The sequence below is a fragment of the Podarcis cretensis genome, assembly GCF_951804945.1.
Source record: "Podarcis cretensis genome assembly, chromosome: 17".
Taxonomy (NCBI): Eukaryota; Metazoa; Chordata; class Lepidosauria; order Squamata; family Lacertidae; genus Podarcis; species Podarcis cretensis.
Window position 1 is genome coordinate 459575 of NC_137187.1, and position 13110 is coordinate 472684.

A 13110-nucleotide genomic window follows, 5' to 3' on the forward strand; every position below is an offset into this window, starting at 1 on the left:
GCTGCCTTTTGGATCCTATTGTTCTAGGGCCAATCAGACTGCTGCAGTTTGGATCCTATTCAACCCAGTACATAACACCCCTCCCCTCTAAGTTCCAGTCCTGCCCGGGAGGTCGCATTCATAGTCCTCAAGGTACGCCGGCGGCCTACGTGTGCGTTGCGGCCTGGGGTGTTCCCTGGTCCGGGGTTCAGGTTCTGGCTCGTGTTCCAAGGATGCTGGCTGTGATGGGGCTGTTTGGTCTGGCGCAACCGGCTCACTCAGTCGTGGTTCTGGTTCCGGTGTCCTTTCGGCCTCGCGGGTCCTCTCTGTATTTACTGATTCTGCCTCTCCTGCTGGCCCCTCGTGCTCTATGGGCCTCACTGCCCCTCTGTTCCCTTGGGACTCCTCTGCCCTTTCCTCCTCCTGGTTTTCTCCTGGGAATCATCGCCGTATCTGGTCGCAGTGGCGGCGCCAGCATTGCCCCCCATCCGTTAGCACCTCATACGACACGGGGCCAGTGACCCTGGTGACTGTGGCGGGTACCCATGCTGGGCCTGCCCCAAAATTCTTTGCGTACACTGGGTCCTGAGCCTCGAAGGTCCGGGGGTTCTTGCCTTCCCCCACCACTGCCTCATCCTGAGCTCTATCGGGGTGAAGGCGGTCCAATCTGATTGCAAGGCGCCGACCCATTAGTAGTTCAGCGGGGCTCCGGCCAGTCGTTGAGCTGGGGGTGCTGTGCTGTGCTAGAAGGAATGTGGCAAGGCGGTACTCCCAATCCCCTTGTGTCATACGGCGAAGGGTGTCCTTGGTGGTCCGCACCATGCGTTCTGCTTGGCCATTGGTGGCAGGGTGGAATGGCGCCGAACGGATGTGGCGGATGGCGTTCTGCGTTGTGAAGGTTTGGAATTCTCCTGACGTAAATGCAGTCCCGTTGTCTGAGACGAGAGTGTCAGGGAGCCCGTGGGTTGCAAACAGCCTGCGTAGTACCCGGATGGCTGCGGACGTAGAAGTGGACGGTACCAGTGCGACTTCCAGCCATTTGGTGTAGGAGTCCACCACTATGAAGAATGTTTTCCCCTGAAAGGGGCCAGCGAAGTCCACATGCAGGCGTGACCATGGTGCTCGGGCGGACTCCCAGGACTGGACTGGGGCCCTTGGGGGATCTGGGCGGGATTCTTGGCAGGCCTGGCAGTGTTTGACCCAGGCCTCTATCTCTCCGTCGATCCCTGGCCACCACACATAACTCCTGGCAAGGGCCTTCATTCTTACTACCCCTGGGTGTGTCTCGTGTAGGGCTGTGAGGACCCTTTTGCGGAGGGGCTGGGGAACAACGACCCTGCTTCCCCATAACAGGCACCCCTTGTGGGCCGACAGTTCATGTTTGCGGGTTGTGTAACCGGCGAATTCTGGCCCGGGGCTGCTGCTGGGCCATCCCCTCCACACCCAGTCCAGGACCCGGGAGATGACCCTATCTTTCTTGGAATGGTGTGCAACTTCTTGTGCCTGAATGGGGCGGTCAGGAAGCAGCTCCAGGCTCATAACCTCTTGTGCAGGTGCTGGGTCGGGGCCTGTTTCCGGTAGTGGTAGCCTGCTGAGGGCGTCCGCATGGCCCATCGCCTTCCCTGGACGGTGAATCAGTGCATACTGGTAGCTGGCAAGGAAAATTGACCACCTGAGGACGCGAGGAGACAGCACTTGGGGGGTCTGCTTTTCAGGGGCAAACAAGCCAAGCAACGGCTTGTGGTCAGTCACCACGGTGAAGGGCCGCCCGTACAAGAAATCATGGAATTTTTTTACTCCCTTCACGATTGCCAGACCCTCCTTGTCGATTTGCGAGTAGTTCCGCTCGGTTGCGTTGAGTGTCTGGGAAAAGTATGCCACTGGTACCTCTCTTCCATCCGGGAGTTGGTGTCCCAGGACAGCGCCAATTCCATAGGGCGAGGCGTCGCATGCTAGCACCACCGGCAGCCTCTCGTCGAAGTGTGCCAAGACCGAGTTTGAGACAAGCAAGTCCTTGACTGCCTGGAATGCGGCCTCCTGGCGCTGGCCCCACACCCAAGGGGCCCGCTTGTCCAGGAGTCTGTGTAGGGGCTCCGCTACCGCCGCCTTGTGGGGAAGGAAGGAATGGTAAAAGTTCAATAGTCCCAAGAAGGCCTGAAGTTCAGTCTTGTTCTTGGGCGCTGGGGCATCACAAATGGCCCGTACCTTGTCCCCAGTCGGGTGGACCCCTTCTGCGTCCACCATAAATCCCAGAAAGTCCACCTGAGGCACTCCTAGTAGACATTTTTCCCGCTTCACCTTGAGACCCGCCGTCTGGAAACGGTGCAGAACGGTGCGGAGGCGGTCCTCAAACTCCTCTGGTGTGGGCCCGGCAATCAACACATCATCGAAGAAGGGGGTGACGCCAGGAATCCCTTTAAGTAGAGAGTCCATTAGATTCTGGAATATGCCTGGTGCCACGCTGATACCGAATTGCAGCCGCTTTACCCTGAATGCTCCTCTGTGCGTCACAATCGTCTGTGCCTCTGCTGTGGCCTCATCTACTGGCAGCTGTTGATATGCTTGGGCCAAGTCCAGCTTGCCAAAAATTTTCGACCCAGCCAGGGTGGCAAGAACATGGCTGACCACTGGCACTGGGTATGCATGGGCCGTAAGGGCCTTGTTTATGGTACATTTGTAGTCTGCGCAGATGCGGACCGAACCATTAGGCTTGACGGGTGTGACAATTGGGGTTTCCCAGGGGGCATTAGGCACCGGCTCCAGCACTCCTTGCTCCACAAGCCGGTCCAATTCCTCGTCTATACGGGGTTTCAGGGCGAACGGGACCCGGCGGGCCTTGAGCCTGACCGGTCGTACTGCGGGGTCAAGCTGTAGAGCAATTGGGGGGCCCGTATACTGTCCCAATTTCCCATCAAAAACCCCCGGAAATTCCTTGCATATGGCGTCCACGTCCACTTGTAAGCTAGTGTGGTTCACCCCGGTGACGGCTAGCCCCAGTGGTCCAAACCATGCCAATCCCAGTAAGCTAATGTAGGGGCCCTTGACCACCAGCAATTCCAGTTGCCGCGTCCGCCCTCGGTATTGCACCCTGAAGGTCCCCACCCCCATTGTGGGGACCTTACGTTTCTGGAAGTCCCGGAGGGTGAATGGGGCCGGCCTGAGTTTGGGACCCCCAGTAGGACACAGTTTCCTTAAGGTCCTTGCCGAGATTATGGATAGAGTTGAACCCGTGTCAAGCTCCATGCGGCATGGGGCCCCCTCTATCTGTACGTCAACATAAATTTTCTCTACGTTGGGGTGGGGCAACTGGTATACCTGGAAGTCCGTGAGCTCAGTCGAGTTGCCTTGGTGCGTTGGGCCCCGGGACCTGGGGCTCTTGGATTGGTCATCTGATGCCTGGCGTCGGGTGGGCCGAGCCCGACACACCCGGGCGATGTGTCCCGATTTTCTGCACTGCCTGCACTCTGCGTTGCGGAAACGGCAGGTCCTCCTCTCGTGACTTTCTCCACAGCTTGCGCAGTTCCCTCCTTCTCGTCGAGGCAGCTGTGGTATGTGGGCTGCTTGAGTGCGCTGCTGTACTCGGTGCACCTCCTCCCTGTTGGATCCTGAGTCGTCGGTGAGGTCTTCATGGTGGACCCTCGGTTGGGATGGCTGGCTCGGCCGTGCCTCTTGCGTCGACCTCTCGGCAGCTTCCGTTGCCAGGGCCTCCTCCAGAGCGACCTGGAACGTTAGGTCCTTCTTAGCGTAGAGGCGTCGTTGCAGCTTCTCATCCCTCAGGCCACCGACGAGGCGGTCACGAAGCATGTTCTCCAGCTCTGAGAAGTTGCAGAACCGGGCGGCTTGGCGGAGAGAGGTCACAAACCCAGTTATGGTTTCCCCAGGGGCTTGCCGCTTTGCGTAGAAGGCATTTCGACGAGCCACCACTGAGGGCTGCGGCGAAAAGTGCCCCTTCAGCTGTTCCATTATTGTTTTGTATGGAACAGTAGCTACGTCTTCAGGTGCAAGGAGAGCCCGGGCGATTTCAAACGTCTCCTCTCCGCAGACGCTGAAGAATATTGCCCTCTTCTTGGCGTCTTCTTCATCGGTGACCCCTTTGGCTTCTAGGAGGAAGGTGAAACGGGAGGCGTATGCTTCCCAGTCTCCAGATGCTGGGTTGAACGGCGAAAAGCTGCTGTTGGTTGCCATTCTGAGTTCCTTGTGTCCCGGAGCTGAAGCCTGGATACACGGTGCGAGGCAGCGATGCGGCAGGTGGCGGTGCTGCGGTGCTGTGTGTGGCAGTCAGCTCAGCGGGATCCCACCTTCGTCGCCAGTGAAATATACTCAGAGTCGCAAAGTGATTTCATGCTCTTTATTCAGCTCATAGTGGTGAGGAGGAATGAATGAAAGTCCCCTCAAGGTATCTGCTTTATATACATTATTTACACAATGGGCTGCACATGATTGGCTAATTCCGGAATTCTACTGTAAGCCAATCAGGTTGTGGATTCACTTCTATCTGGAGCATGATTGGGTAGTTCCTGCCAACCAATCATACTGCTGCATTGTTCTAGGACCAATCAGACTGCTGCATTCTGAATCCTATTGTTCTAGGACCAATCAGGCTGCTGCCTTTTGGATCCTATTGTTCTAGGGCCAATCAGACTGCTGCAGTTTGGATCCTATTCAACCCAGTACATAACAGTCACAAAGAGGCGGACACGACTAAACGACTAAACAACAACAAGAGTGACGGCAGGAAGCATTCCCCTTGCTCTCAGCTGGCTCCGCAAGGATGCCACAAGAGCAGAGGGGCCGAATGCAAAAGAGAACAGGGCTGCTCCTGTCCCTTTAAGGTTTGTGTAGCAGAGGAAATTGTGCAGCTTGCTTGCCTGCTCCTACGATTTGGAGTAGTTATTTGTGTCTTGTGCTTCTAACCCCTCCTTCTGTGGCTACCTCCTCCTGCCGTCTGGTTTTAAGAATGCAGGTTCCTTGAAACAGAGGCCTATCGTTGTGTTTGCTTTACGCTGCAAACATTGTGGCATCGTATCAACAGCAAATACTAACATCCTGTGTTGGTATATTTGAGGGCTGGTGCAATGTTAGGCTTGGAGCAGAGGCACCGGCAAGACAATCTTGTATTCGTTGCAAGAAGCACTGTTTCCATTCTGCTACAATTTGACTTCTACTGAAACCTACATTATTCACCTCATTATTCATCTGCTAATATACTTATTCTCTTCTCTTCAAGACCCACACCCCATACATTATGAAAACCCAGATTCCAGTACATACCCCAAAAAACCCTGCTCAGCCATGAACTCCCTCGGGTGATCTTTTCCCCGCAACGTGGGCCTTGAACCCGCACAACCCTGAGTCCAATGCTCAACTGTCTGAGCTCATAACTTATTTTAGACCTAACTAGCCTTCATCAAACAGCACCAGCAAACCAAAGGAGATTTGCCCTTAGCTTACAAGCTGCTTAGAATTGCTCCCCATGAGCAGGAAGCCTTTTTTGGCGGGATTCTGGCTCATGATGATTCCAGGTGTGTTAGACTCTCCAACATACAGTTGCCAGGTATTGGGGTGGGCAGGGCCAGATTTCGATGAAGAGCGGCCCTCGGCTCCTCCACTTGTGAGGTTCCTCCCCATCTCCCACCCTCACAAGCAGAAGGAAGTGGAAAAGTGTTATAAATAAAATTGAGTGAAGCCAAGGATGATGACAGGTAATTAAAATTCTACAATTCACAATTTCTCTTCTAAAGGACATAAGATATTATTGTTAAATACCATGGTGATTTTTAAAAAATGAATAAAACTAACACTGAAAAACTTTTGCAATAACTGAACTTGGTAAACCTTTTGTGGCCGGGGCAGGCCTGGAACTAGTTCCCATGTCTTGTTCCTCTCTAAGGAATCAAGTTCAGCCTTCATGGAATTGAACCATGGCTCAGCATCCTCTGAGGTTAAACTGTGGACCTCTTGGAAGCTTGAAGGTTCCCAAACCTTCTCTGAGTTACGAAGAACAGCTGTGTTATGTCTTGAAGTGCTCACCCTGCCCACCAGGGGTATGGTGTACAATGGTACCTCGGGTTACATACACTTCAGGTTACATACGCTTCAGGTTACAGACTCCGCTAACCCAGAAATAGTACTTCGGGTTAAGAACTTTGCTTCAGGAGGAGAACAGAAATCGTGCTCCGGCGGCGTGGCGGCATCAGGAGGCCCCATTAGCTAAAGTGGTGCTTCAGGTTAAGAACAGTTTCAGGTTAAGAACGGACCTCCGGGATGAATTAAGTTCTTAACCCGAGGTACCACTGTATATGGTTTTCACTCAGGTCCACCTCAATTACTTTAGGTGGGAAACCCTGGGGTGTTGTTGTTACAGTGTTGACAGGCAGCTGCCTATAAAAGCCGGCCGGCTGAGTTGTTCAGTTCAGTTCCAGCTTACTATAAAGAGCCACTTGGAGAAATCTCTGTGTCATCTGCTTTGTCAACCCACTACTTGATAAGCTGTAGGTGCTTTTACTGTTTTAGCAAACTCTTTAGCATACCTTTTGGCTGGTTTACCCTTTGTGGCCCTTTCAGATCTGCGTACAGCCCACGTTTAGCCAAGAGGCTTTTAAGCAGATTCTCAAATAAGGCACTTGTGAGTGTTGCAATTGAGGGGATGGATGGCTGAGGGCAGTTGAGCCCTGGAATGCCAACAATGTCAGTTTACCGATGAAAGATAGAGGGAGATAGAAAGGGAATTAGTGTGCTTGATCCCCCAACAGCTTGGAGGCAAGTATCCTGCAGGTGGGTTCAGGGGGATGCATGCCACAAGATTAAGAATCTCTCCAGCTATGTAGTAATAAAGTGTGAATATTCAGCCCCAAACCCAAGCCCTTTAGCACTGTGGGACAGTGAGAAAGGGGGAGAAATTGTCTTATGCAAGCACCAAACGCTACAAAACTCACAATTCAGGTTGGCCCAAGTCCTGAAATGACCACGTAAATACTGCATTATTTTGTTCTGAGTTCCCAGTTTCTCCTTCTAATAGAACCTCATCAGTTCCAAAGTTCAACAGAACCACCAAAAGCACATTGTGATTTCTACATTCTCAAGGGAATACCTATGTAAATAGAAATATATTCGTAACAAAGAGAAATGTAAGGTTTTTGAAAACTACCTGTGTGGGTTTTTATGATATAGAGAACATTGAGAGCAGCTGAGCAGATAGAATAAATGAAAGTTTATTTATTAAGGAAAAAATAAAATTATTTAAGGCAAACAGCAAGAAGGCTTCTCTCATGATAAGTGCCAGATCTCCATTGCTTCTAAAAAGGACACCTGTTGATTTAATAACTTGGCATACATGAGCTACCTGATAAGGTCTATAAATATGCCTGCAGCACAATAAAAATTGCCACATATATGCCCTTCTACTCCCTTTTGTTAATTTGCGTATTTCTTTCCAATTTTGGTGGAAACTATTGATGTACTTCATTCTGGCTTGGCAAAGAAGGCATGGTACCCTCAGCTTGGTGAAATTTCGTGCAGCGCTTTCAAAGTTCTTCAGGTTTCTCAGCCCCATTGAAGCTGGCAGAGTTCTAGGGTGTGTGCTCACAATGACTCTGATCTGAGAATGGTGCCAGTGCTGCAATTCTTTGCAGAGGGAGCCACCTGGTGAATGCTATGTGCCATGCCTGCTCCCTTGGAGACCTTTCCCTCCATGAGTTCTGGACCTACAGAAGGTTGAGGGCAGTTGAGCATTGTCTAAAAAGTGGGGCGTGGGGCCTTCCACCGGTGGCTGCTCCCAGACTTCAGAACTTATTCCCTAGAGAAGCTAGACTAGCTTCCTCCTTGCTGGGCAGGCAAAGACCTTCTTGTTCCAAAAGGCTTTTGGGAACTGATTACTTTTCATTCTTCTTCTTTGGCAATCCCACTTAGCAGTGTAAGATCATCCTCCATAAACATGGTTTTAAAAGTGACTGTGTGATTGTGGAGGCCAATTCTGGATCCACACGTCCTTCCGCAGTGGAGACGTAGGTTTCTGGGTGGGAGTTGATCATGGTGAGGGTTTGCCTAGCGTACCTTCCTCTTAGCACGTTTCTCCCTTCTGTCCTGAGTTCGAGTGTCTTCAAAGCCCATGACACCTTTGCTAATGGCTGTTCTCGCAGGCCAGTGTTTCCCAGTTGTCGGTGTTTATACTACTTTTTTTTAGATTTGCCTTGAGAGGACATAATAAAAGGGCTATCGCTGTGCTGTTTTTGGTGTGATTGTCTGTATAATATTATTATCAATAATAATAATTTGTTTTTAATATATCATAGATGCAGTTTTAATTCTATGAATGCTTTTAAACGATTCTGTTTATCCTGCTGTTGTTATTTATATGTTGCCCATCTGACTGGCTTGCCCCAGCCACTCTGGGCGACTTCCAACAAATTATGAAACCAGTGTTTTATTTTTACCTGTAAGCTGCTTTGAGTCCCCGTCAGGGAAAGAGGCAGTGGTATAAATAAATATGGAATAATTACTATAATAGTGCCAAAGGACATTTGTTTTTGTGTCAGGCTGACAAATATTTGTCCAGTTCCATTAGACATATCATAGCCTAGTGTCACTATTCTACTGTGTGTCCTTAGTACTGTAATGGAAAAATGAGGGAACAGTGACACCAGTTGACCAAGCTAGGCCTTGTTGGGTTTAAAGTTTTGGGTCTGTTGTGCCACTCCTTGTATCATGCTATATACTAGATGGACTCCTAGTGAGCTGTTAAATAATTATAGACATCATTCAAAATCAAGATTTCACATCTGGTATAACCAAGTGAGGATTTTGCTCAACCTCCTCAGGCGTCTTTCTGGCTCCTGCCTGCCAGCAGTGTAGCGTGGGTTGTCAGCACCCGGGGCAAGGCAAGTAATTTGCGCCCCTAACCCCTAACCTGCCGCCGCTGCCAGCTTCTTCTTGCTGCTGCCTGGGCTGGGGTATTTACAGTAAGTGTCAGGTGATCTGAGGCGAGTTGCCGCTGGCACTGCCGCCCAAACGACGCTGCTTGCCCAGAGGAGGAGGGCAGAGAGGCGAGGAAAATGCAACATGGCCCAGCAGTTGCAGCAGCAGCGGCGGGACTGTGAGGAGGGGCTGCCTGGCGCGCCCTCCGCGGCCAGCGCTGAGAGCCGCTGCCTGCCGGATGCCTTCAGCCCAGATGCGCGCACAGCTCGTCGGTTCCACGAGACATGGGGCTCTGCTACAGCCTGCGCCCGAGGCTCTTCGGCGACTCCGGAGGCGGCGAGCGCCCCCCCCAGATGTTGCGCCCAGTGCGGCCGGCCCCCCCTGCACCCCCCACGCTATGCCACTGCTGCCTGTCATGTAAACGCAAAACGAAACGAGATAACGGTAGTTTTCTTCCCCCACTAAGGGTTGCCTCAGAGTTCCTACACTTTTTAATAAGCAGCAGCCTGCAAGCTCCTGGTCTCCACAGCACTGGGAAACAGTGCAGAGACATCAGACGACATCTATCCTGCATTTCTCTTGCCATGTCCTATGATAGGGCTGCCATACATCCAGAATTTCCCGAACATAGCCAGGATTTGGCCACTGGAAACAGAGGCTGGGTGTAAATCGCTTAACTGTTCATTTGTTTTTGCTGTTTTATGAAATGCTGTATTTTGATGCACACCCCCCCAACAGCTTCACTCTGAATTGAGTAAAGGAACAAGCAGAGCTATTTTTTCTAGAAAAAGAGGTGCTGGAAACAAGTTCCGGCCGGAAAAAAACAAGTCCTGGGAATAACCGAGCTGAGTTTTAAGCCTGTAATTACGATGCCCAAGTCATGGAACACTGAAAGTTTTGCTTTTAAAAGAGGAGACTGAACAGGGGGAGGAAATGACTTCGTGAGCCCTCGATATAATAGCTTATTGTCTCGTGGAGCATTGGGGGGGTGGCATCTTGTGCTGTGGGATTAAAAATCCCGCCATGTCATGCATGTCCTTTTCCCTTTCTCAAAAGAAAAACTTCATTTCCGCCACAGGAGCATTCGCGTTCGGGGCTGCAGATATGCTGCAACATTTGTTTTGGGTCCCTCTTGCGCATATTCCGTTCTTAAATGTTTTTTCTTAAATGAAGAGCACATGCTCCCTCTTGTCAAGCTTTAAGACTCAAGAGCAGTTTAACCCTCTTGTTGGCCTGACACATTCTTAGCGTGATCTCTTGCCCTGCCAGCAGTCCTGGGGTTTCGGAGTCTTGCTCTTTGGTTCCATTTCCCAGAATAAAGCGTTGTTGCCACAAGAACAAGTGTGAGTAAGAGAACTACTTTGAAAATGACTGTAGGAGTTTATTTTAGCGTTTGGTACAAAACAGCTTTGATTAAAATTTAAGAAGATGAAAACAAACACACACCCCCGCAAACTTAGTACAGTAATACCTTGGTTCTCGAACAGCTTAGATGCCAAACAAATTGGCTCCCAAACGCCACAAACCTAGAAGTAAGTGTTCAAGTTTGCAAACGTTTTTTGGAAGCTAAATGTCTGACGGCTTCTGCTGGAGTGCAAGAAGCTCCTGCAGCCACTCGGAAGCTGCGCCTTGATTTTCGAACCAAGGTTTCAGGAGTCAAACGGACTCCCGGAATGGATTAAGTTTGAGAACCAAGGTATTACTGTACAGTCATACCTCGGGTTTGTTACGGCAAAATCTGGGTGCGAGGCTGCTCTGCCACCCAGCTCATCGGACTAAGTCCGTGGGTCCCTGCGGAGGAAAATGAGCTCAGCCGGAGACAGGAGCAAACAGCAGAAGATCCAAGTTTATTGCGCAACAGGTTCAAGGCGAGATTGAACCCCGAGAATGGGGCGACATAAACTTTTAAAAGTTCCCTCCAAGTTCCAGAATACAGTGCAGAAAACGTCACGAATACATCACAAGAGGTGGGATTACACAGATCAGCACTTCAGGAAAGTGGGTGGGGGTTTACACAGATCATCACTTCAGTAAGGTAGGGGTCGCGCAGATCAGCACTTCAGTAAGGTAGGGGTTGCATAGATCATCACTTCAGTAAGGTAGGGGTTGCATAGATCAGCACTTCAGTAAGGTAGGGGTAGCACAGAGTAAAGAGATATGCATAAACGTTTCCTGAGTACAGGTGATGGCAAGACAATGGCACAGATATGCATCGCCCGTTACCTAGCATTGCCCGGAGGAAGGGCTTGACTGGACCATCTGACAGGATTAAGGTTTTCCTGTGTACATGACCTGTCGGTTCGAGGATTATGGCACTGAGGGTAGCATCATGGAGTCCGGAGGGAATCGAGTAGAATGACGTTAAAATGGAGAAGATCGGAGCTTTGGCTGATTTTATATTATTTTCTGAAGTTTTCGGCCTCTTGCCGGTCAAGTGTATATTGTATATTAAAAGCGGAAACAAATGGATACAATGTAACAAGACTTTGACAGTTTTACGAGGTCGCTAGTTTTGGTTCCATTGTTCTCGCAGCGGGGAGCCGTCAACAGCTTGTCAGGAGGTTAAATGAGCCGTGCAAGAACTCTCTGAGCTAGCTCCTGCAAGGGAATGCATGCTCTTGATTGGCTGAGGCGCAACCATTTTAGTTAATGGAGAAAACAGTACGAAACGGTCTACTCATATTAGAAATAGGGCGAGAGTTAGGCTTAAGAAGAAAGGGCTTATTTCGCCCGTGTATAGGAGGGAAGAATATAATTTTATAAAGTTAAGGGGTATAGTGTGGTGCTTGTGCAGCAGTGTGAGGTTTCAGAAGCTGGGCGCCGTTGAGGTCATCACCTCGGGCCCCCTTTCAAAGAGGAGGAGGTGAGGAAAGGTGCCCCCCCCTTTCCTTCCGTATCAGGTTGAATGTGCTTTGGGATGAGTGTGTTCGAGTTGCGCTCCGCGGCAACCCGGAAGTAATGGAGCGCGTTACTTCCGGGTTTCGCCGCTTGCGCATGTGCATATGCTCAAAATGACGTAACGCGCATGCGCAGAAGCGGTGAAAAGCGACGCACGTGTGCGCAGACGTGCCACCGCTAGTTACGTTTGCTTCTAGATGCGAACAGGGCTCCGGAACAGATCCCGTTCACATCTAGAGGTACCACTGTAGATTTTAGTTGCACCTTTTGAGTGTTCAAAGCATTTACATACATTGTGTTGTTACATACCTTAAAAATATAAGGCATTTTATTTTTCAGACTTCTATCTTGCCCTTCATCTCCTGAGCAGGTGACAAGAAGTATAAATACAAATTAAATCAGCTTTTCAAAACTTAAACACATCTCAGGAGTCAGGTGCCTGCAGTGGAGCAGGAATAGGGCTAAAACAGAGAGAAAGGCCTTATTCCAAGCCACCCGGAGAAAGAGATGTTTTGAATAGATCTAAGCCACACCAGCACTCCAGCTTTAGTTAAAAACGTTAAGAACTGGTATATCTAAGAAACATAAACATTTTATCTCTTTGACCAGGAGGCTTACGTAAGAAATTCTGTACATTTCCTGGATACATAGATAGAATCATGAACACCAAGTTGGAAGGGACCCTGAGGATCATCTAGTCCAACCCCTGCAAGGCAGGAACCTCGACTAAAGCATCCATGGATAATAATCCCCAGGAAGTTTGGGAGGGCTGTTGAGTACGTATCTCGGCATTCTGGACACTCTTCAGCCAATATGCATAATCACCTATCTCAGCTCTTGCACGGGGCATTCAGCACATTCTCTGGTTGGTATGCATTGAAAACGTGCCCTTCTTTTCAATTTCTAGTTCAGAACTGGGAGGTCTATGACCTCCTGTCCACTTCTGGCTCACTGCCTAATCTCATGTGGCAAAAGAATATCCCTCCCCCCTCCCCCCCCGCAGTCTGTTCTCCTTTTCCCCACTCAGCTGAGCAGCAGGGAGGTGATCGCAGGCAAAAGACTTTTAAACCTTCCACGATCCTGGTGAAAATTGTCCCCTAAAGTAGATTTTTTTCCACATGAGATAGAAGTGTAGGAAGGCTAAAGCGTACTGGCAAACGGCAATAACGATTGTTGAGGAAATGCTATTTGAAAATCAGAATATATCAAATGCAAATATTGTATATATTAATTACAGCAAATCTTTGAACAGTTAGCTTCTAAGAGAGCAAGAATTAAGAAAGAGAACAGCTGAAAGTTGTAACATTATCTTGGGACGAT